Here is a 23,152-nt window from a genome sequence, read left to right on the forward strand (position 1 = left end):
TCCTTTGTATTAACAGGTGGAATTACACGTATCTTTTCCATACTTTGTCTTTTTTTTCAGTCTCCAATAATACTATACTACAGGACTTAATGAGTATGAAGCAATAGTGAAACCAACTCTGGTAACGAGGCCATGATGCCATACTATGTTGTATTATTATTCTACCAAGCAATTCCTCCTTTGTTTTCCCAGTTACTAGAAGTTTTTAGTAGTTAATAAAAAATGAATAATAATAATAATAATAATAAAATAAGGTTGTTTTGTTTGTTTATTTTGTCTTTGTTTGTTTATTTTGGCCTTGACAGCTTTTGCTTTAAAGACTTGTAAATGCATATTATCTCAGGTGGGAATAAATGCATGTCATGTTGACAAAAAAGTCCTAAAAAGCTTTTTCTTTTGCTTAGATAAGAGGATGACATTTCATCACTTTTCTGTTAAAAATATTTTCAGTTGTTCTGCACTTACTTCTGGTTTTGCACATACTTTTGATTTTATTAATACGTTGGCTGAGTACCCTAAAAATGGGGATTACAAGCTTGGAAAATGAAGGAGAAGCAGGTTGTTGCACCCAAAACTTACATTGTAGTAAGAGGCTCTTAAAACTCTGTAAAACCAAAAGTATCTGATGCACCAAAGCAAATCAGTCCATAACAGGAAAGTGGATCTGCATAACGCAGCAGTGCACACACACTACATGACCCACGGTCGCCTGGCATTCCTTCATTCCTAAGCCACGTCAACCTGCAATAAAGGATGTGGGAGCAGGAGGCATCCCTCATTTTCCCTGGTTGCCTCCCCTTATCCTCGGAGGGAAGAGACATGATTTCTCTCTGTGCCAGATCTACAAGCTGAGTGTTTCTTGGGATAATGCATGTGAACAGAGCCTGCCATTATCTTCTCAGCTAATGAGATGGTAACATAAGGAGTAGGTAGATGTTCTCTATGTCAGCTGCAGCATACTGCAACGATACGGCCAGGACAGCATCCAGGTGTTTCCCTACAAAGCAACAGCCTTCACATTCTTCCATCATACAGCAATCACCAGGCATCACGGTCAGAGCAGGTCAACGGGATTCCTTACAGCAATGGTGAAATCACGTGCTTTATTGACTGCCTTGTCAGTAAGAGAGTAAAGTCTCGGTTGTCCCAAAAGGCAAACATCAGATTTCTTCAACAATGTGAAAATATATACCTGTGCCAATACTTCTATATAAACATATGCATATGCAGACACACACATATGCATGTTGAATATAACTTGAGAATCATAGAGCAGCTGCCTCAGTAATTTGTTTTTTATAGGTTCTTCTGATGGGCAACTAACATGCATGTGAGTGCCCCTGATGATCCTAGTAATGCTTGGGAAGTCCAGTTTCAGACAGCTGCTATTTCAGATATATTTGAAGAATTGTCCTATTACCCAGAGGTGTCATTTCAATGACATTTTACTGACTCAATATGGTGTCATGTTAACAAATGAATTAGAAAAAGGGATAGGAGCGAAAAAAATATAGCCGTAGAGCTAGTTATTGATGCAAACAAGAAGGCTGATATAGAGGAGGAAATGTGTGGACCTCTCTGGGAAAGATTATGTGCATTAGAAGGCTGATGAGAATTCAGAGTGGAAAAGGGAGAAAAGGTGAACTAATTGTTAAGGAATTGGACCAGGCTCCAGGATCACAAGCTTTTTTATAGACATGTACATGTTGTATTCCTGAAGCAAGGCAAAAGTTGTCCTATTAACACTCCCAGTGACTTTCAGAATCTTGTTAAACAGCCAAAAGCATTTGCATAAGCTAAGTGTCACTGATGTTGAGTCTCTTCAGCGTTATTCACCTGTCACCAGAGCTGTGCCCTGGTGAGCTATTCAGTCATCAAACAGGTAGGGCACAGGTAAATCCAACTGTAGCTTCTGAGTCCAATACACCTTTAATAGATGTATGTTTAAAAGACATTGCAAAAGAATATTCAATTTGTTCCTCTGGAACTATTCTTGAGTTCTTCAAGCTCCTTGAGTAATTCTGTAACATAGCTTACTTTCTTCTTTATGTTTGCGCCTTATGATAAAAAATTTTGATTAATTATTCAGCAAATACAATGCATAAGTCTTGCAATAGTTCAACACTGTTCAGCAAAATGGACACTTCCAAGAAACCTACCTTTCAGAAATGTCATTTTAAAGTTATCTTTAGCAAGTTCACATTTTACCATTTTAACAGATTGACTAGAGATGGGACTAAGTTGCCTACTGGTGGGAAATGGATTGTGCTGCAAAAAAGAGTTCCCCAAAATATTCATGTCAAATGAATTATACCTGCTATGTAACTGTAAAATCTGGTCACTCAGCATATGCCAAGACATTTGGGAAACAAAAAAAAATAAAATAAACATGGCAATGCATTTTATAGCTTCAGAAATTTTATTTAGAACAAAATCCACTCCATAATAGAAGCTGCACTGTGAAGAAACCAGAGTAAGGTACATACACAGAAAAATGAGCTGACAGTGACAAAAATGGACAAAACTCCATGGTAACTTCATTAGAACAAAAAGTAGATTCAAATACTGTTGAGTAGGAGTTCCAAAGTGCTCAGTGTTTAGTGAAATCTCTTCTCCTTCTGATAAAATGGAATGGTGTTTTGCTAGATTGTTTTTCTGATCTATCCTTCATGGGCTACGGGTTTTCAATTCCAGTGTAATTTTGATATTCATGCCTCAACAGAGACCAGAGCTACCTCAGCCTGATTGGTATTCTTTAGGTGAACAGCACCAAGCATGCTGACCTGTACAGATAGTATTTTTTGCCATCTCACGTTGCTTTTGGCCTTCAAACTCACTGTCAGGACATCTGAAATTAATTATTCAACATAATTTTAAGTCATACAGGACTGTGAAATGAACGTTTGTGATGACTCATAGCATTGCATTGTATTACTCTCATATGTAGCCAAATACATTTTTTGACTAAAACATACTTTCAGAAGAAATAAATTTGATTCAAAGATGATTATTCACCACTTCTCTTGAAGGTTTTATTTCAGTGGTCAGTGTTATATATTGTTTCCATTTCAGATATGTCCAGTTTTATCTTCCAGACATTAGTTCCTTTGAACTTTTTCTCCATGACATTAAAGACCACAGCAGTACCTACATTTTGCTCCCAGTGAAGATATATACATAAAATAACTGTTATCCCTCAGGCCTCACTTTTTTTTCTCTCTTTAAATAACTAAGTAAACATTTTGTTCAGCTCTGAAGTATTTTTGTGACTCTTTTATGCATTTTCATGACTCATTTTTTTAATGAGGATTCTTCGCTGTTGTCTGAGACTTACCAGCACTGTACATGAAAATAAAATTGCCTCTTGACTCCTACTCCCTAATCACCTGACTTTTACACGAGGCTTGAATAATTTCCTTTGGCAGTAACATCACTGCTTTGAGTTTTCTGTCCTTAAAATCCGTACAAATCTCAGAGTTTTCCAGGTTAGAGCCAAGATTTGAAGCTACAAGGTATAGCTTGTCTTCCTCATGTCTAAAGGTCTAATTTGGTCTACTATGTGATCCAGATTACTGTACATATGAATGCCCTACCCTAAACTGTATTCACCATTACCACTTTGCTGATCTTTGTATCATCCCCTCATTAATCTGTGGTAAAAAGAGAATCAACACAACTGATTGTAACAGTTTATATGCCTTAACATCGATTCACAAAGAAACCTACTAGAAATAATAATGAATCCTTATATTATTCTTCACTGCAATTTTTTTAACGTGATGTCATGCATTAGTCAATGAAATTATAAGGCTTACATACAGTTTATCTGTGTGCTTATTTCTATTAAAAATCCTCCATCAAATGGCATCAAGCTTGCTTAAGTATTTATACTTAAGTATGTTATAAAGACAAAATAACTGATACTTTTTATATTTCTATTCATTATCCATTGAACAATACTACATTTTACTTTATTTTTCTCATGGTTGACCTGGTTGACCATTCTGTAATTACTTCATTCTGGTTGCTTTTTGAACACTGCCAAAATAATGTTAGTATTACTTAGTTTCTCCAGAATTTCCTGGAAATCCTCACTAGAACAGGATCACCTGTTTTACAACTTCCAGATACAAATTATTTGAGTTTACTGATTTTAAAATAGTTATTTTACTTAAGTGCTTTTTAATGTTCTCCTTTTTTACCTATATATATATATATGAATATGATTCAGCTTGAATACGTGAATATGTATATATAATTCTTCTTTACTGAGTAGAAGAATCTATTTAAAATGTTTTCCTTTAATGCATTCTCAGCTTATGGTCTTGGTCTTTAATTACATCGAGGTACCTACCATTTCGCCTGTACCATAGGATCACAGAATAATTCAAGTTGGAGGTCTGTGGCCCCACCTCCTGCTTAAAGGAATAGGGTCAGCTCCTCCCTACACCAATATATATTTATTTACCTTTATTACTGGCCTTGTAATTTACTGGCCTTGTAAATAACTGGTCTTTATTACTGTCCTCAGAGCTAGAGCTAACTCCTTGGACAACAAAAGCAATCTGCATTACTTATTGGATCTTTTGCCCCTTTGACACCCTCTGCAATTTATGTAACTGAATCATATTCAAGGTAAGAAGACACAGAGAGTTGTACAGAATCATAGAATCATGCAGTGCCACACCTTCCACCAGACCAGGTTGCTCAAAGCCCCATCCAGCCTGGCCTTGAACACTTCCACGGATGGGGCATCCACAGCTTCTCTGGGAAGCCTGTTCCAGTGCCTCACCATCCTCATTTCTACAACTGCTTATATCTCATATGGTGAACTGCGTTCTTGTCTTTTAAATACTATGTCAAATTTCTCTTTTCTAAAAATACCAATATGTCATCAGATAACCAATATGTCATCAGATAACCAGTATGTCATCAGATGACAACTGCACACCTTTGTTATATTGATAATATATTGATATTATTATATTATTATATATTATTGATATTGATATTATTAATGATAATTATATTGATATTATATCAATAACTTGTTCATGTCAAGGCAGAAATCTTAAGAAATATTCCTGTATTCTCTTCATTTTTGCATTTATGTCCCTAGACTGGCAGCGAAAAAGTTCAGCAAAATCTGGACCATGCTTCCAAGTTGCAAAACTACTTATAGAACAGTCTCTCTGGTAGATTTCATGATTTAGCATGTTAAAGAAGTTTTGTATTGCCATTAAAAAAATAAAAATGAACTGGTTATCTCTTCATATGTCCAAGCAGTCTAAGAAAATGTTTTTGCTGACTTTTTCAGGATATTCTCTTACCACATTTTCTCATATAAAGGGGCACCTTATATAAAACCAACCTGAAAATCTTTCCATGGATAGTATTAGAAAGCATTTCACTTAAAGTCATTTGATCTTTCAATCTTCAATACATAGTGACATTCATAAAATCACAGGTTAATATACTATCTCTGTAAATACACAAGGAAGGCTTTTGTTTAGTGGATGAGTCTTGAATACACCAATCACACCCTACTTCAAGGTAGGTACTCTGGGTTTCCTGAATGAAAATAATTGCTCTTCCCAAATGCAATTACTGTCCCAGACCCATAAGCAATCAAACTTAGGATAACAGCATGTAGACAGATTGCCAGGCAGTAATCTAGGGATTTGAACTCCCTATACGTCAACTACTCATCGGTATCTGCCTATGTGCCTGGCCTAACCCTGTGGTAAGAGGGAGCTTGCTGAGGGGTGACACATTTTGCGATGTTCTTCAGAGATCAAACCAGACAATAATGCATTGTAACACAGGCAATTAGGGACAGCTGATGCATTGTGAATTCATACCCTACCTTAGCCCACAGTAACTGTCTGATATGTTTATATCTGCAATTAACCTGCCTGGTAATAATATGAGACCACACTTGGTTTCTTCTTAGAAAACATGTAAGATAAAGACTAAGGCAAAACCAGATGTGATACTGGTTCCTCTGCCAGTTTGAAACACTGTGGGATTTTTAGGCATGGTAATTCAGATTCCAATGTAACAGTCAACAGGGGGTGTAATGGTTTACTATGTGAGAAAATTTTACTAGATCTGTCTAAATTTGGGTGAGAACTCAGAGCAGATTTTTTTAAGGTACTTTGTGGTTTTGGGGAAGAAGTGCCATAAATCAAGTATTCAGATACCATGCATTCAGTACAAAACCAGACATTTTATTTTATTTTATTTTTGACAAAATAGGAAATACGAATGTTTCATAGAGAGCTCACAGTCTTATATAAGACATTGGATATTTTCAACCAGGAATGTTTGATTCTTTCAGTTTAAGACAAAGAATAAAGATTTACCTCCTTAACTACTTAGAATATGTTGGATTTGAAGACTACAGTGAATAATTTACTATTCCTACTCTGATAAGATTTTTTTTTAATTTAACTTCTATGGTCTTAAGTTATCATTTATTTTTAGTATGAATAACATTGGTGAGTAAGACAACTTTCATTTGTAATCTGTTTTTCTAAGGCTTCTTGAAAGTATTGTTTTACAGTTTTATATGAAGGAGTTGGTACAAAGGTATGAGATATGCCTATATTGTTTAGTGGCTGTATAAGTAGGAGTACCTATAAACACTAAGAATTTATGCTTTATTTCTGTTTTCTTTACAAAAATGACAGAGATCATCTGCTGAAACCACTTTCTACATCTGTGGGGTAGTTTTCTTTTACATCATGCATTGCTAGGTCAGATTAACTGCTAATTCAAACATATCCCAGTCATGTCCTCTGCCCAGGGGTTTTCCCTCTGCTAGCTCAGTTCTCAATCTTTGCTGCTACCTGTTCAATGCTCAGGCCGTCTTTAGAGGGTTCAATATTTTCTGAACATCTACTGGAGTTTCAGATATTAACGGTTTACATTTTTCAACATAAGTCATAATATAATATTAAGCTTGAAGGGTTTCTGAAAGCTGTCTTTATTTAGAAGGCGGTCCTTGCAGTGTTTTCTTGATCATAAAGCATCTTCCTTTTTGACAATCAAGATATTTTGTTTGGTCATAAATAAATTCCCTTCCTACTGCCAACAAGCACAAGCATTTCATGCTACTTTTAATGCAGTCTACATAAGCATACACTACAGCTTCATTTGGCTACATCAGCATAGGAAATAATTCACTGAGAATGAAGCCAAGTGCTAATGTCCTGCTAAGTGATTACTGTAGCTAATAATCAAATTCACCTAGTGTGTATGAATGGGCTGGCATATGTAGTGTCAAAATGTCAACAACTTTACATACATACCTGAGACTACTTCAGCTTTGAAGGCTTTGTTATTAGCAGTTTTAAGATCATTTGCTCACTTAAGGTCCCCTAAGATCTCATAATCTTTGAATTTACACTTTGCAAGGATATAAGGTACAAAAAAACAAAACAACAACAACAAAAAAAAAGGACAGTGAAATGGTTTCTCTCCTAGATGACATCAGAAATGTATACTGCTGCACTGCCACAATGACTCCTCTTCTTTTGTTCCCATATTTTTCTCCCTTGGGAGAAATCCTCTTGTGATGCAATCCTGTAAGTACTGAATAACTGGTTATTCTCTTTGCTTTTAAAAAAAATATTTAGGTTTGTCTTACCTCTGGATAACTAATTCATGCCCAGTGAAAACAGGTGTTACTGCAAGACCACAGCAAGATCTTGGAGTTGCCCTGGCAAGTTTAGACCCCAGGTTGCATTCCTAGTGTCCCAGTTGCTCCCCCACGTGTCTGCCCACAAATGGGATACATGGCAGCAACACTGGCAAGTAAAAGTAAAATCTGGCTAGCTCAGGTAACCCTAGCATTGATAACAGTAAAATCAGCAGTAGCAGGGGTTATACAATGACAGCAGAATATATTGATTACTGCCCCACATTGTGCTGCCATGTCTCCATTGCTAATTTTACCTCTGCTTATTAAATTAAAGCTAAGTTGTGCATGTCTGTTCATGCTGCTCACACTCCCATTGAAAGCAGGATGGACAAAATGCTCATCTCTTTTTATCAGTACCATGTGTCTGGACATTTGCTAATTGTTAATTTCAGCTCTCATACCTTTCATTATATCATTCCTGGTGGTTAGTTCCTTTGTGCTATTAAGCTCTGGTTGCTTTTTGAGTAACCTCCTTTCTTGAGAAACCTTGGGAGGAGGTGTTGCTTCAGTGAGTTAACACCAGCACGCTTTGCTACCCAAGCAATGGTTCCTTTCCTAATTTTCTGCTGCATTCATACCCCACCAATTAGAGAATTGTGCAGGTTGGCATGCAAGATCTGGTTCCCAAGGAAGTAACCTGATTTTTCATTGTCTGCCTTCTGCAGACCTGTCAGGACAGAACAGAGGAACTGACTCTGTGCAAAATCAGAATCATATCTTAAGTTACAGTCAGATTCTTGAGAAGCAAGCAATAGTTTTTATCAGACAGCCTGTTTAGCCTGTACAGTGCCGTATATTGTAGGTATTCCTTAAAAATGCTATTTGGGTACAAAAAGCAACAGTGAGAGCATGGAGGACCATGCAAGATAATGTACGGCTTCATAGCTCAGCATTTCTGGGCAGAGTGTGGTAGTCCACGTTGCTCTCTGTTACTGCCCTTGGACTGCTTTCAATAACCAGGTTAAAATTAAGAGCTCTAACAATGGTGTCCTGAGGTAGATGTTTTGGCTCTCTTGCTGCTATTTACAGCTGCGATAAAAATCAATTGCATATTTATTCCTAGTAATAAGATCTTAAAGTACACCTCACTTTTAGCAAATTTAGATTATTTATTTATTTATTTATTTTCTTTTAAGTATCTCTTGAGGCTCAGTTCTGGGCAATCTGCCTAGAAGAAGCTTCCACTATCTTTCTTTCATTGTGTCAACTTGAACCACATTTTAAAAGATTAGGTCTTTTTGTGGGAAAACATCATCCAGTATCATTATTTCAGCCCTTTTAAATAACTTATTACTGGGGACCAGACTTTGAACTTGAGCTTGAATTTTAATGTTTTTTAGAAGCAGCATTGAAGCAATTTTGCATCTTCAGTTTCCTTCTGTTTTGCTGAAGTTTAAAACATTTTTTTCTGTTCCAGCTGTGTAAACAATTATTGATATTTCAAATCTTACCATTCTTCCCTGTTGACATGAGCTCATATTATGAAAACAGAAAAGCTCTTCACTTCCATTTACTGAAAGATATTCCAGAAATAGCCAAAGAAACATCCAGTTCCCTTAAATGCTTACTCTTCAGTTGATCAAGGTTTTACTTTTTCCTTAAAAAGAAGTAGGAAAATAAGCCTTAATTTAAAATCTATCGCAGTTTAAAACTCAGAGAGAAACTATTTATTAATGTTCTTATCAACTACAACCAAACTACAAATTTCAACTCAAGGGAACTACTACTTTGAAGAAAATAAACCTAGAAAAATAATTGCACAGCAGAGAAAATCAAAGAAAAAGTTTTCTACACTGTGCATGTTGTGGAATGAAATGTGGATGAGATTATTTGGTTGTATTGGTAATTAAAATCCAATCTAGGTAACTTCAGTTTCATCAGTATCCACAAGCAGGTATTTTTCTGAGACGGGCACAAAGATTTTATATATCAGGGTATCTTACCCTCTGCCAAGGTCTGATTAATTCCTATTTTATATATGATTAGAAATAACAGGGTCCATTTTCTCAACAATACTAATGAACAGTAATTACAATGTACCTCCGAAGAGCACTCACGACGTTATTATCAAGGTGATGCAACATGAACCTGACTTGTCGCTGTGGTACTAGAATCTGTTGTTTCTGCATGCAATTTTAATAATAACTCTAAATGAATATTATGGTATGATTACATTGTTATTTCTTGTTCAGCTTCATAAATAAAATTCATTCAATTTTCTCCCCGTTTAATTTTTATTTATTTTCTACCAACTACCTGAATTTTTTAATGTTTTTCCAAACTCTTTTCAATTTGCAAGCATTTTTTTTTTGTAACCTGGTAATCAGTAGCCTCAGTAACACTTTTGATGCAGTCTGTCCAGTGCTTTTAAGAAGAAAATAGGCAAGTTTGAATCTGATCTCTCTGCTAGTTCTCGCAGCAAATGTGTTTGAATTTGTGTCCCTGACATCCTGGATGAAATTACAGGCTTCTCTGTCAGCAGATCACTAATTTGTTGTAGACTTTTGGTTTGTGTATGCTCACAGTTCATCTACCACATCAAAATCCTGTTGAAATGAGCACATGAATGAATGCTTAGCCTAGTTGGAGTCTTCCACTCATGCTAAGTGTGAGACAAATGCTAAATGCTGCATTTGAGCTGTTTTCACATGGTTATTGGTAAAAAGAACAAGAACTTTCAATATAGGAATGAATTTATCCATTGCCAGGGATAGATGATTTGATAGTAACTGGCCTGAATGTTTTGACCACAATATTGAGACAAGAGGTGAACCAATCTGAGAGATTCCCTTCATCCCACTGCCAGAGGATACATTCCTTTAAAACGCAATAGAAAGGAACGTGTATTTGAGCATTTCAGTTGAGCATCCCATTTTCACTGGGACTTAACAGGTATGCTGCATTCTTTATCTTTGTTACAAAGCAGGGACCTCCAACAGAAGAGCAAGAAAGGGATGAAAAACAAGATGTGTGGGAGCTTGTCTGTCAGAGTCCTTAAATGTTTAAAACTGCAGTTGCTTTTGGGTTGCTGTTATGAAATACTTATGTCCTTGTATAACATCATCTATACTACCCTTGCAATTTTACTGACTGCCCACTTAGTCCTTCTTTTTGAATGCTTCTGTCTTTTTCTCATCATTTTCTTTTCTGTTCTAGTTCTATTTTGTGTTCACCTAAGGTCATTATATCTTACTTCTGTTCCAACTCCTTTCATTCACTTACCCTTTAAACTAATATTTTATTTACTTCCTTCTTAAGACCATCACTAAAGGTGAAGTTTGGTGAGAAGTACAATCTCTGTGGCATAATAATACATTGTTTGAATGTATTGATAATTCAGAGGGTGGAGTATTAATAATGATTAACTACTTCAGTAAATTTTGAACCCTATTTCTTCCAGTCATGAGGGGACACTTCATTCCAGTACAAATATATTATTATTTATGCAATAATGACAATAACTGCATTTGCATGCTTATAATAGTATCTTCCACATGAGGAACTACAGTAATTATAAGTGCACTATTATCATCACTTTTCATAGATAAGGAAGAAGAAAGAAAGCAAAGCCCTGGGACTTCACTAAATGCCAGTAAGATGGTAGAAGACTTATAGAGAAAAGGCAAGAAAAAAAAAGTGGATTTTCATCAGCTAGGTTTTTATAAAGATGTTAAAAAGGGATGCTGGGAAAAGAGGTGGCTGCCAAGTCACAACTGGCATAGATGTGGGGAGGTACTTACTCCCAAGGGGCAGAGAAAGTGTTTTGATCTGCTGGATTTACTGTCTGAAGGCCTGATCCTTTCTAGGTTTGTTGGACCTTGACTGTACTGTCTTGATGATGCCCAAAAAGACTTGCTATGCAAGTCTTTGCATAGGAATTGACTTTGTGTTTAAAAAATTTAACGTCACTTCACGTCCTTTCAGTTACAAGTAACATTTTAGACTATCTAAATCTAGAATTTCCCATCACTTTTTCAGGACAGGTCAAAATTATATGTGGTATCTCTTTTTGTTTTTACTGGTTGTGGTAAAGCAGTCACCAAATGAGTCAATTACAATTGTCTCAGCTGTACAGTCTGTAGACATGGTGGTTTAATACCAGCAGGTAGCTGAGCTCCACCACGCCACCCTCTCACTCCCCCTCCTCAGCAGAACAGGAGGAGACAATATGATGAAAGAAAGCTTGTGGGTTGAGCTAAGGACAGTAATTGGAAGATGTAACAGGCAAAACATGGACTACACATTGCCAAAGAGTAATAATTGTTGAGCCGTTTTGTTGTTGTAATGTGGTGAAGGGACAAGGTGTGGAACGGGAGCAAATTGTCCACCTTTGTCGGTGTTGTGATATTATGTTGATTTTGGTGAGGGGAATTCTTTTGTTGCTGTTAGTATTTGTGAAGATTGTGTGATGAATGTTGATGAATGTATATTTTAATGATAATACTTAAATATGTTTTTCAGAGACACAACGGGAGCAATGTATTAGGTTTACATGGCAAGGGTTTGGTAGCAGGGGACTGCAGGGTGGCCTCTGTGAGCAGAGCCCAGCAGCTGCCCCATGTCAGATCAGAGCCAGCTCCAGCCGGCTCCAAAAGCAACCTGCCGCTGGCCAGAGCTGAGACAGGGACAGATGCTGGGTGGGCCTCTGGGACAGTAGATTTGAGGAAGGGAAATAAAACCTGCTGCGAAACAGCAGCTGGGAGAGTGAGGAGTGAGAACCAGCCCTGCAGACCCCAGGGTCAGTGCAGCAGGAGGGCAGGAGGTGCTCCAGACACGCAGCAGCAGCTCCCCTGCGGCCTGTGGAGAGGTCCCCGGTGGAGCAGGCTGTCCCCCTGCAGCCCACGGGTCCCACATGGAGCAGATCTCCACGCTGCAGCCCGTGGAGGAGCCCCCGGTGGAGCAGGTGGATGTGGCCTGGAGGAGGCTGCGGCCCATGGAGAGCCCCCGCAGGAGCAGGCCCCGGGCCGGAGCTGCAGCCCGTGGAGAGGAGCCCACGCAGAAGCAGGGGGTCTGGGGGGAGCTGCCGCCCGTGGGGGACCCGTGCTGGAGCTGTTTGCTCCTGGGGGATGGACCCCGTGGTACGGAGCCGTGTGGGAGCAGTTCTTGAGGAGCTGCTGCCTGTGGGCAGCCTCCGCAGGCTCAGCTTGGGAAGGACGGCATCCCGTGGGAGGGACCCTGCGTGGAGCAGGGGCAGAGAGTGACCGTGAAGGAGCGGTGAAAATGAAGCGTCAGGGACTGACCACAGCCCCCATTCCCTGTTCCCCTGCTCTGCTCGGGGGGAGGAGGTGGAAGAGGGTGGATGGGCGGAAGGTGGTTTTAGTTTGCTTTTAGTTCTTACTGCCCTAGTTTGTTATCAATAAAGAATAAATTACATTAATCTCCCTATGCTGAGTCTGTTTTGCCCGTGATGGTAATTGTTGAGTGATCTCCCTGTCCTTGCCTCAGCCTTTGAGGTTTTTTTCATTGTATTTTCTCACCCTGCTCTGTGGAGGAGGAGGAGTGAGAGAGCGGCGTGGCGGTGCTGAGCTAGCTACCTACCAGTGTAAAACCACCATAGCAGTAGATCTCCCAACCTTCTTAAGACCCCACACGGGGGCCTATCCAGTGCATAATGTAATTGAGGCAATGAAGAAAAAAGAAAAAGCTCGTGTTATGGAGATGCATCTTCATGGGATGAAGCTCAATCAATTTTTAAATTGCGAGCTGGAGTTAATAGTCACATGGAGTGGTGAATTAACAGAAACAAGTTTGTAGCTTATTTTCTCCGCAGGGTCCTCTGATCTAACAGTAAACACATGGTTTGGTATTGATATTTTTGTTTTAGACACTGAAAGAAGAAGTGTTTGATACCAGAGCCATAAGTCATATTACAGCTATAATGGTGATTGCTGTTTAGATGTCTCTTACACCTCTTTTGAAAGGTATATGTTAAAATGACTGATGAACATTATTGCATTATGGCCACCTACTCTTTTAGATACTCTAATAATGCAGTGCACGATGGTAATGTAATAAATTTAGGTCTTGATCTGGCATCATCAAGTGCATCTTTTACTCATGCACGTTCTTAAATTTACTACTTTGAGTTGCGCAAGTAAAACTCATTGTACTCAGTTCTTTCTGATATTCCAAGTATGTTCTCCAAAACGTAACAGTAGCAAAGTCTCAAGTCAGTCAATTGTGAAGAAGTATGTGAAGAATAGATCTTCAGCAAACTGACATTTCAGATTAACTCTACTGGAAGGCATTCACAGGTCATGCTTCTCTGACCCCGCCTCTTATTTTCATTACAAAACTAAATTCGAGACTCTTGGGACTTTCTAAGCAAGTGATGAAAAATAGTAAAAATTTCTCTAACCCAGCTTGAGCTAGTCACACAAACCCAATGCAGTCCAATGGCTGTACAGAAGAATGCCATGTGCAAGCTAGAATGTGCTGCTTCTCAGGCAGGTTTCGGAAGACCATTCTATTACAATCATGTCTTTTCTGAAATGGACCCAGTCCATGTCCAGCTGGACCCAAATGTGGGCAGAGAAGATTGTAGCTTGTAGTTATCTGACTAATGTTCCCTAACTGGCCCCTTCTGCCAAGCCTTTAATCACAGAATTAGTTACCAGGCAGTCAGTATTATCTAGTTATGCAGGTCAAAACTCACATTTCACATTCCACTGATTAGCAGCCAAACAATTTTGGTAGGTTTTATTCCTGTCAATATATAATATCTGGAATTTTTAGAAATATTAAAGAAGGCACTTATGCAGTAAACATGACAGCTGTACCATCTTCAGCTGCTATAAGATGGACACTCAAAAGCAATGTCCTTTCCTGAAAATTTGCAACATACATATATACATATATATAAACACATTTTCTTCTCTTCTTTTTATATGAATATCTGACAGAACCTATGGATCCAGCATGACCCAAAGTTCTGAACCTGTACAACAATTGTTCACGTCATTTCTCAACTCTGTTCTTTTGCATTTATTTCCAGCCCACATGAACCTGTAACTCAGTCTGGTCAAATATGAAGAAAGCTGCTCAACAGCACCAGCTGGATCTGATGAAATAGATACGTGCAGCTGGGTATTATCCTCCCACTGAAGGTACCACAACTCACATATCAACAATGATTTCCTGTGTGGCCTCATACATACATTGTATTTCACACATAACAGAACAAAACATCGGAGAACTCCACTTGAAAAGTCATCCAAGGCAGATTAGTAATTATCCAGCATGTAGATGAGCAGTCACCTAATATTTGTTGTAGTCAGTGCCAAGCTGTAGAAGATGACATCATAATAGGTCTACAATTATCACTGTTTGAAGTGGGTATGTATAATAACACACTTTTCCTCAGAGGTCACTGCAGCCAAAGGAGTTCCAAAGAAATCCTCAAATGAGAAAGTTCTTAAAGTGCTGGAATTGTTATCAGGATCTCTGGGACTGATGCCTCGATCTGTTCCATGCATCCTGTACACATAAGGTATGCTGTTTACTTTCCCATGTCTTAATTTTCCAGTATAAAATGTGAATAATAATTCTCAGCTTAATATAGGTGTTGAAAACAAAGTTTTCAGAGATTTCCAAGGTATTCTCTTGGAATGGCAATGCACAGAAAAGCATCTGAAAACAGTCACTGAGAGGATGAGAATGCATGTTTGGACTGTGTAGCAAGTCATCGTTGAGATACATAGGCTGCCTTGTTATTTCCAAGGGGAGCAAGTTAAAATATGTAAAGTGGGTAATCAGCTGAATTAAAGCCATTCCATTTTTAGCCTAAAATAAAATACAGACCCTCCAGTGCAAAAGCATATCCATGAAAGCAGAAGGCTAGTAACAAACTAGGTTAGGGGATACAGCAGAGGACAGGATGAGGAGAAATGGCATTGCTTGTGGAAGCAAGCAGTTTAGAAATAATTCACTTTGCCTTATTTAATTGACTGTGAGTTACATGTTTAGACTAACACAAATGCAGACATTCTCTCAACCATCAGCAGAAAGGAAGAAAGATACCTCCTGAGAATGCCTTACCTGTCTGCGGATTGGAAGGATGTAGGATTAGGCAGGCTCCCCTGCTCTGGCTGCAAAGAGAATATGTACCATTAGCTTTGACTAGCTATCCGCCTTTTAGATAGCTCAAAGGAGGAGAATTAACACTGCCCTTCTGGTTGTTATGTTTTTAACAGTAGCCAAAAGCTTAATGCTAGCAGTTGTTTCAAAGTGCAATAATGAACAAGCAGACATTGCACCACCATATGAGTAAAGATGTGTTTCAAATTTCTTTATTATAAAAGCAGTATAATTAACCCTATCTTTTACATAGCTCTCTCTTGTGCAACTCCTAGCTGTTTCTTGGCAAGCAGCAGAGGTTTACATCCAGATTAAGCAACTTGTTTGATACATTTTGAGTATTATTTGAGACTTAGCATTTAAGGAGCAAAATGGAAAGAGAGGAACAAAGAAAGAAAAAGAGCAGAAAGTGGGAGAAGAAGAAATGTATAAACTTTTGTAAGGGGTAAGAAGACTCATTGGAAATTATTTTTCTGATTCCACAGGAAGTAGATGCTGTGAAGAAACAAACCTGAAAGAAAGAAGTTTTGTAAGAAAAGACCTGTGTTTTCCAAGCAATAAAGAATGCTGATCGATTCTTGAACACCACGGATGCCTCTCCTGAGACTTGTGGATTCACACCGTTCAAGGTGGAAAGGACCATTGGATTATCCAGCCTGATCTCTTCTTAGCACAGCTTAGGAATTTTCATGTAGTAGCCCAGAATATTGATCAGAATAAGTTATGCTTAAATATAACATATTTTACAACAAGCTTTATCTTGAAGATGTCAAAAGCAGAAAAATGTATACATTCCTTTCCAGAGCTTTTCCAACTTTTTTCCCATTTCCCAGTTGTCTTTCTTGCCGCCCTTGTGCCTCCTTTTCTCTGTTCCAGTGTCCTCCAAAATACAAAACCTGCCTCTAATTCCTTTTTGTCAATTGGGTCCAGTTTGGTAAATCTGTATTCACATCTGGTATATCTGGTACCATTACCCAAGTGATCTCATATGTGGGGGTGTCCTGATATGGTTACAGAGCTGCTTTTGAGCTTGTAAGATCGCACTTCACAGAAGATGCTCTTTCCAAAATATTCCCCTTCAAATATCTATGAAATTTGTCTATTTTTCACATAACTCCCCCATAAACACATGTGAGATCCAGCCACCTTTCACAGCACTGTCTGTAGCTTTCACCATCTTATCACAAAGTTATTCATGTTCAGCAATTTCTCATGTCACATTCACTGGATTCCTATGTCCTGCAGTTAGCTTAACCTCAAGTCAGGGCCAAGTCATTTGCCTGCAGCATTAACACCATCTTGGTATCAAGTTTACTGGCAGCCATTTCATAGTCATCTCCATATCACCAATATAATACTTAAAATACATCACGGTTAGAACCAGTCCCTGAAGCATCCTTCTGAAATGAACAGCACAAACATTTCTTATTGACACGTCCTTTTGCAGATCTGTTGACTGAGTCAGTTTCTAAATTGGTATTTCGTGTGTGTACACATCTGTGCATTTTACTGACTTTCAGCCCCAAATGGTACCTATCACACAACACACAGAAGCCAGGTCAATGGTTCTCATTGTTTTAGTGATTGAACATGTCCGCAAGTAAGGAAAAAAAGTGTATTGTAAAAGTCCAGTCACAAAGCATGTATCAGATCTGTAAATGAACAAGCACTATGGAACAAGATCCACTGATGTAAATAACTATTGTTCTCTCTTCCTTATTCATTAAAAAACAAACAAAACCAATTAATTACACATAAAGCTTGAAGTAGTCAATAATGACAAGTAGTGTGTCACGGAAACAAAACAGCTAGGAGGAATGGGAGTATCTGTTATTCTTGCTGCTGAAAATGTTAATGCTTTGTTAATTAACCACTTATTTTCAGATCAATTTCTCAGTTGTTGAGGTGACTCTACCATCTAAAATATTTGTTTGCTTCTTCTTGTGGACATCTGTAGTTTGGAGCAATGCATCAACAGCCAGGACAAGTCCGCATGCTCCCAGTAAATAAAGATTTCATCAAATACTCAGCAGGGTTCTCTCCAAATGCACTTTTAACCAAAACAGCTACACTGAATGTCTGCCAGTAGTTGTAATCAATAAGCCACCATCTTTGCTTTAGCTCAGCACTTCATACCAGAGACACGGAATTTCTTATATCAGCTCAGGAAGATGGGTTGGTTGCTGCCAAATTTTCAGCTAGAAGAGGACAGCCTTTCTCTTATATGCATTTCAGAAAATTCCATAGTGTGTTATAAAGATTTCCTCAACATTTGAAAAATCTTTTGCAATTCACTTGCATTTGCCACACTTGGGTTTGCAATACGATTATCCAAACAGATACAAAATCTTACCATATGATTATTTAAAACAATGAAACAGGACTTGCCTGATGTAACTCTTTACAAAAGACTGACATCTTTTGTTCATCATCCATCTTTTTTCTTCACCACATCCTTGTTTTTCTGATTCGCATGTGCCTTTTGTCATTCAGACTGGTATCAGCTTTAGGTGAAGATGTCAGGTGCTGCAGTTCTTAGAGTCCCTGTACATCCATGACATTATAATGAATAACACGCATAAACATTTATAAACAAGCAAGCAATGGTTCTACCATCAAACCAAACACCACACATTATATATTTCCCTGAAGAGTACTATATGTAGGCTTCTTTATTTTTTTCTGTTGGTATTACGGCCTTTCTTTCTCTGACCCCTTTGCCTCTTGGCTGCCTTTATTTTTATTTATTTATTTATTTTTCTTCAGGGGGCTGCTCTGTCTTCTTTCTCCCATTCATTTCAGTTTTGCTAGGATTCTTTCGACATAGTATCCTGGTTGCTTGTCACAGCTACAGAACTCAGATGAACCACCCTTTACAGCATTATTCACTAGAACAATAGGCAATATGGGAAAAAAAAAAATCACCTCACATCTTAGCTAAAAGTTGTAACTCCTCTGTGCTTGGAGAAAACAGACATCTCCACAGGATGATCCATCAGAGTCCAAAATAGATGTTTGGACTCAATTTCTCTCTTGAAATGCCTCTTCCCTTTCTCTGCTGAGTGAACTTTTATCACTACATTAGACAAGATGTTTGTTTTAGATGAATACAAAACAAGCAAGATTAACTTCAATTAAATGCCAGTTTAGGTATTGTACTGTTAAAGTCACATGGGAACCGCATGGAAAGCTAATGGTAAGTAGTAGGCTATTAAATTAATATGGCGTATATATAGAGAGAGTGAATATGTCTCAGTGCTTTTTATGAAGCGTGTAAACAATCTTGAAAATATTGTGAGCATCGCAAGAGCCACACTGGCTAAAAAGAAGACAGTAAATAACAAGTCCAGGTAGAATGTAAGCTCGGAGAGACCGAACTGTTCTAGTTAGTGCTTTTACATCGCTGTAATCCTACTGCAAGAAGAAGGGGACAACTCAAAGGAAGCGCTGCCTTTAGAAGCCTTAGGCACGCTGCAGATAATGAGTTGTGATTATGAATCAGCTTATGGAGAATCCGCCTGAGAAAAAGGTAAAGGGAAGGCATGATCTTAAGGAGATGGTCAGGACACGCAGCGCTGTGTAAGAGGTTAAGTGAGGCTGCATAGAGTATTTAATGCTTGAAACTACTTTCAGATGTATTTTATGTTTGCGTTATCTCATTTCTGTGCTTTGAACTTTGTATACATGGCCTCAGGGCAGGCAGCTCGCACTCTCTTTGCGGGCATTAGGGATTACAATAGCGACCGGCGCCATGACAGCGCCCCGAGCGCCCCCCCAGCGCCCCGGCGGGTAACGGCGCCTAACGCCCCCGCCGCGCCGCGCGAAGGGAGGGGAGCGGGGCGGAGCCGCGACTGCTGTGGGCGGGGTCTCAGCTCTCCCCCTCCAATAGGAAGCCGCGCTTACGTTGTTTTTCCCCTCCGCAGGCCAATCAGCGGCCGCGGGGAGATTCAAACGGGGAACGGCGGACACGGCCCAGGCCCGGCCGGGAGCGGGGCGGCGGCTGAGGTGAGTGCGGGGAGGGGGGGCGGCCGTTGGGGGCCCCGGGGCTCGGGGAGGGGAGGGGGCCCTCACGGCTGGTCCGTGTCCGTGTGTCCGTGAGGCGTCGGATCTCGAGGCTTTGTTTGTTTATTTAATTTTAAATATACTGTTTTTTATTAGGACTGGGAGAAGCTTCAGAAAATGGCGAGTTTCTGTGTGGTTTGGGGAGCGTAGAGGCAGGGTAAGGGAAAGGCTCAGGCCGGCTGTGTTGGGGAGCAGGGTAGGAGGGAGCTACCGGGCCTGACTAGTTGGTAACCGACTGGTAACCGCGGAACCCAGCCTTGCAACCAGGGCCGGGAAGGGAGCTGAGGTCGGGGAGGATTGGAAGGGTTTAGGCCCTTCACCTGCTTCCAGACTTTATTCCACAAGCAGTTAGCTTAACCCTTCCTAGGAGCAGCGTTTCTTAATATCCACCCAGAGTAACAAAAGTCACAGAATTTCTTTCATATTCCTACCATTACGAATTTCTCTTCTGACCTCAACCCCAAAACATGTATCTTTTAGATGGAACATCTGCTTTCATGACTCCCCGTGTGTTTTAAGCAACCTCAGCATCTTGTAAGCTTGTATCTGTTTCTTCAGAGTTACAGTAAAGAGTAGGCTCTGCTTTGATGTCTGCAGAATAAATGGGTAAATAACGGATAACGTCACGCCTTTCTGAAGGTTGGCAATGTGTTATCACATGCTTCCATTCTGTGCATTGAACAGCTGGCAAGATCTCGAGGGCAGGAACTTTTTTGCACTTAATTGTCTGTGTAATAGTTTCTAACAGTCAGGAAGGGTTTAGAGCAATGCTGTAGTGTTTAGGCAATGTTGATATAACTGCACTTGGAAAGGATTATGGGGATAGCTCTGCTTTCTGTAACTGACACTGTTTTCTGTACTACCAGCAAGTATGTGCTTAAACAGAGCAGTATTGAAATACTGGCCTGAATATGTGAATAAAATAATGCAAGTGCTGTAGAAGATTAAGGCTACTGCGAGTTTTCCCCGCCTGTTTGTGTGGGATCTTTCTGCATGTAGGAAGGGCAAAACAGCTTAAACGTAAGGGGGGGGGGGGGGTGGGGGGAAGATGCCAGAAAACACCCAAGCTAGTAAAGTTCTTGATATAGTGGGGAAGGTGGCATTTTTCCTCTTTTGCACAGAGGACTTGACTCAGTTATTCATCACATAGTTTCTTAGCGAAAAAATTAGGCCATAGGAACAGAGCTAGACAATAGCTGCAGCCACAGTGATCTGGCAGCACAGAACCATGTAGGTAATGGGATGACAAGGATGCCTTTTTCTAGGCTGATTCACATGTAGGAAAAAGCCAGGTAGGCTCCTGGACACTTGCTTAAAATCCTGGCTGTTCTCAACAACTCATTGGATAGACAGATGCAGTATTTTGATAGCTTTCAGGAGCAGGAAGAGTATACCTTGTCATTCAGAGATTAAGAAGGACTTTCAGCAAAAACATTTCAGTGAAAACAGCACTGTCTCTGTTCAGGAGTAGCATACCAGAGTAAATCCACTATTTCAGGGCTGGATGCTATTATTTCTCTTGAGTATCAAATAACATGACTGGGTATATTGCACATGGCATTCTGTGACTAACCCACACTGCCACTTCACCCACTTACAGTGCATGCTGCTGTTCTAGTTTCTGTTCCTTGACTTCTTACTGGGTCTGTATGAAGTGTTAAAATTACTGCTATGCTCTTTTAGAGGTAGTTTTGTATTTTCCTGATCTCTGCATACATGTTATCCCTCTTCCTTGCTTCCCTGCCCCTAACTTTCTTTCCTACGTGGCTTTTCTAGATCTCGGATGTGCTGCCATGCAGGCGTTGCAGTTAGAAGCTCAGTTCCTATTGAACATGCTTATAACTGCATGTTGCTATTTTAGGTCTTTATTGTCTTGTCAAATTTTGAACACACTTCGCATGAATTCATGGCAAATGCTTTCTTAAAAAGTAATTATGCAGCAGATTAAGCCAAAACAAGACTCTGAATACTTGCTCATGATTGAACTTGGGTATGAGTGGAAAGATCAGTTGCAAATCATGATAATACTCAGATAATTATGATTTTAGTGTATCTTTCATCTGTAAATGTCCTATATAGCAGGCACATCTGGAAGTACTTGCTCTTAGTACAAGAGTAATTTCTGACTTTCTGCTGTTTAGTAGTCTTGTTACTAATTGATTTCCTTTAATGAAAAGTAATAAAATTTAATATTTCTGAGAAGTTGTGAAGATGAAGCAAGCTTGCAGTATATACTGATACTAATTTACTTCTTGATGTCTAATCACTTATTTTTTTGGTTACTTAGGAACTTCTTCAGGATGGAGAGCTATGTTTCTTGCCTTTGCTGGATTTTTGGGATCATCTGAAGTAATCTCACCCTTATCAAAATTAACTTTATGACAAAGCATCTCTCTTCTTCAAGAGAAGATTACTCTGTATTGTACACACTGAACCTTCTTCAGTTGAGAAGCCACATACCAGAAATGTAAGTTTGACATGTTGTTGAGATTTAAGATGATATTTATGTAGAAAATGATTTCTTGTCAGCTACATTTGGCAACTTGTCACCAGAAAAATAACACCTTTATATTGGTGGGGAAAACATAAGTACTGTGTCTTTTCTAATAAAAAAATTACTAGGGAATTGTTGTCAATTACAGTTGTAATGAGACCTCATAGTATTACCATATGAGGTAAATTTCAGATTTCTTGGTGTTTAAGGTTACTTAAGGTTTGGCTTCAAAAAGATGACTTCATGCATGCTTAGAGGGAATAGGTACAGTTCAAGGACAGACCTTTCAAGGATATTCTCACCTATAAAGAGGAGGTCTGAGTTTCTGTAGCCCCCTCTACTGTATTAATCAGGGGCAAAACTGCAATAGGTACCAAAATCTTCCTTATGAAGAGATTATCGTTCTCCCTGTGAAGTAAATAACATCTTTGGAGCAGCACGTAAAGGCTCTTTGCTACAGCAATCACCTATGTCATTTTTAGCAATGTAATCCCCCAAAGATGTGATAGTTTACAGAGGTGGTCTCAGAACAGCTAAAGATAATTCTTCTCTATGCAGTGTGGAGAGGAATGGGTATTAAAGGAAGTTGCAGATGAACCCTGAAGTTAGATTTCTGTTCAATGTACTTCACTGCTGAAGAAAAAGGAGGGGAGGGTTCTCTTAGTCTCAGCTCAGTGAAAATTTGATTTTTCAGATAGCACTGATTTTAGCATGCTGTCTCTAGTTTTCATAGTTCTTTCTGTATATGTCTTGCATCTCTGGGGGATGCTTGCTTTTTTTCTTTGACCACTGAAAACACTTTTTATAAAGAAAGG

The 23,152-nt window shown here is 39.1% G+C and overlaps 1 protein-coding gene across 3 annotated transcripts in view; it reads left to right on the forward strand.

Moving 5' to 3' along the window:
• The first annotated feature begins 19,716 nt into the window (after positions 1-19,716).
• The window catches only part of TTK (TTK protein kinase), a 32,435-nt gene continuing 28,999 nt past the window's right edge, over positions 19,717-23,152 (forward strand). The window contains exons 1-2 of one of the 3 annotated variants that reach the window (XM_035559500.1): positions 19,717-19,786; positions 22,131-22,310. The gene's annotated coding sequence lies outside the window, so the exon portion shown is untranslated. Of the gene's footprint in view, positions 19,787-20,321; positions 20,450-21,462; positions 21,487-22,130; positions 22,311-23,152 lie in introns of those variants that run through there. The other 2 variants (XM_050710039.1, XM_050710038.1) reach the window with 2 other exon arrangements.

The sequence above is a fragment of the Cygnus atratus genome, chromosome 3 (genome assembly GCF_013377495.2).
Source record: "Cygnus atratus isolate AKBS03 ecotype Queensland, Australia chromosome 3, CAtr_DNAZoo_HiC_assembly, whole genome shotgun sequence".
Taxonomy (NCBI): Eukaryota; Metazoa; Chordata; class Aves; order Anseriformes; family Anatidae; genus Cygnus; species Cygnus atratus.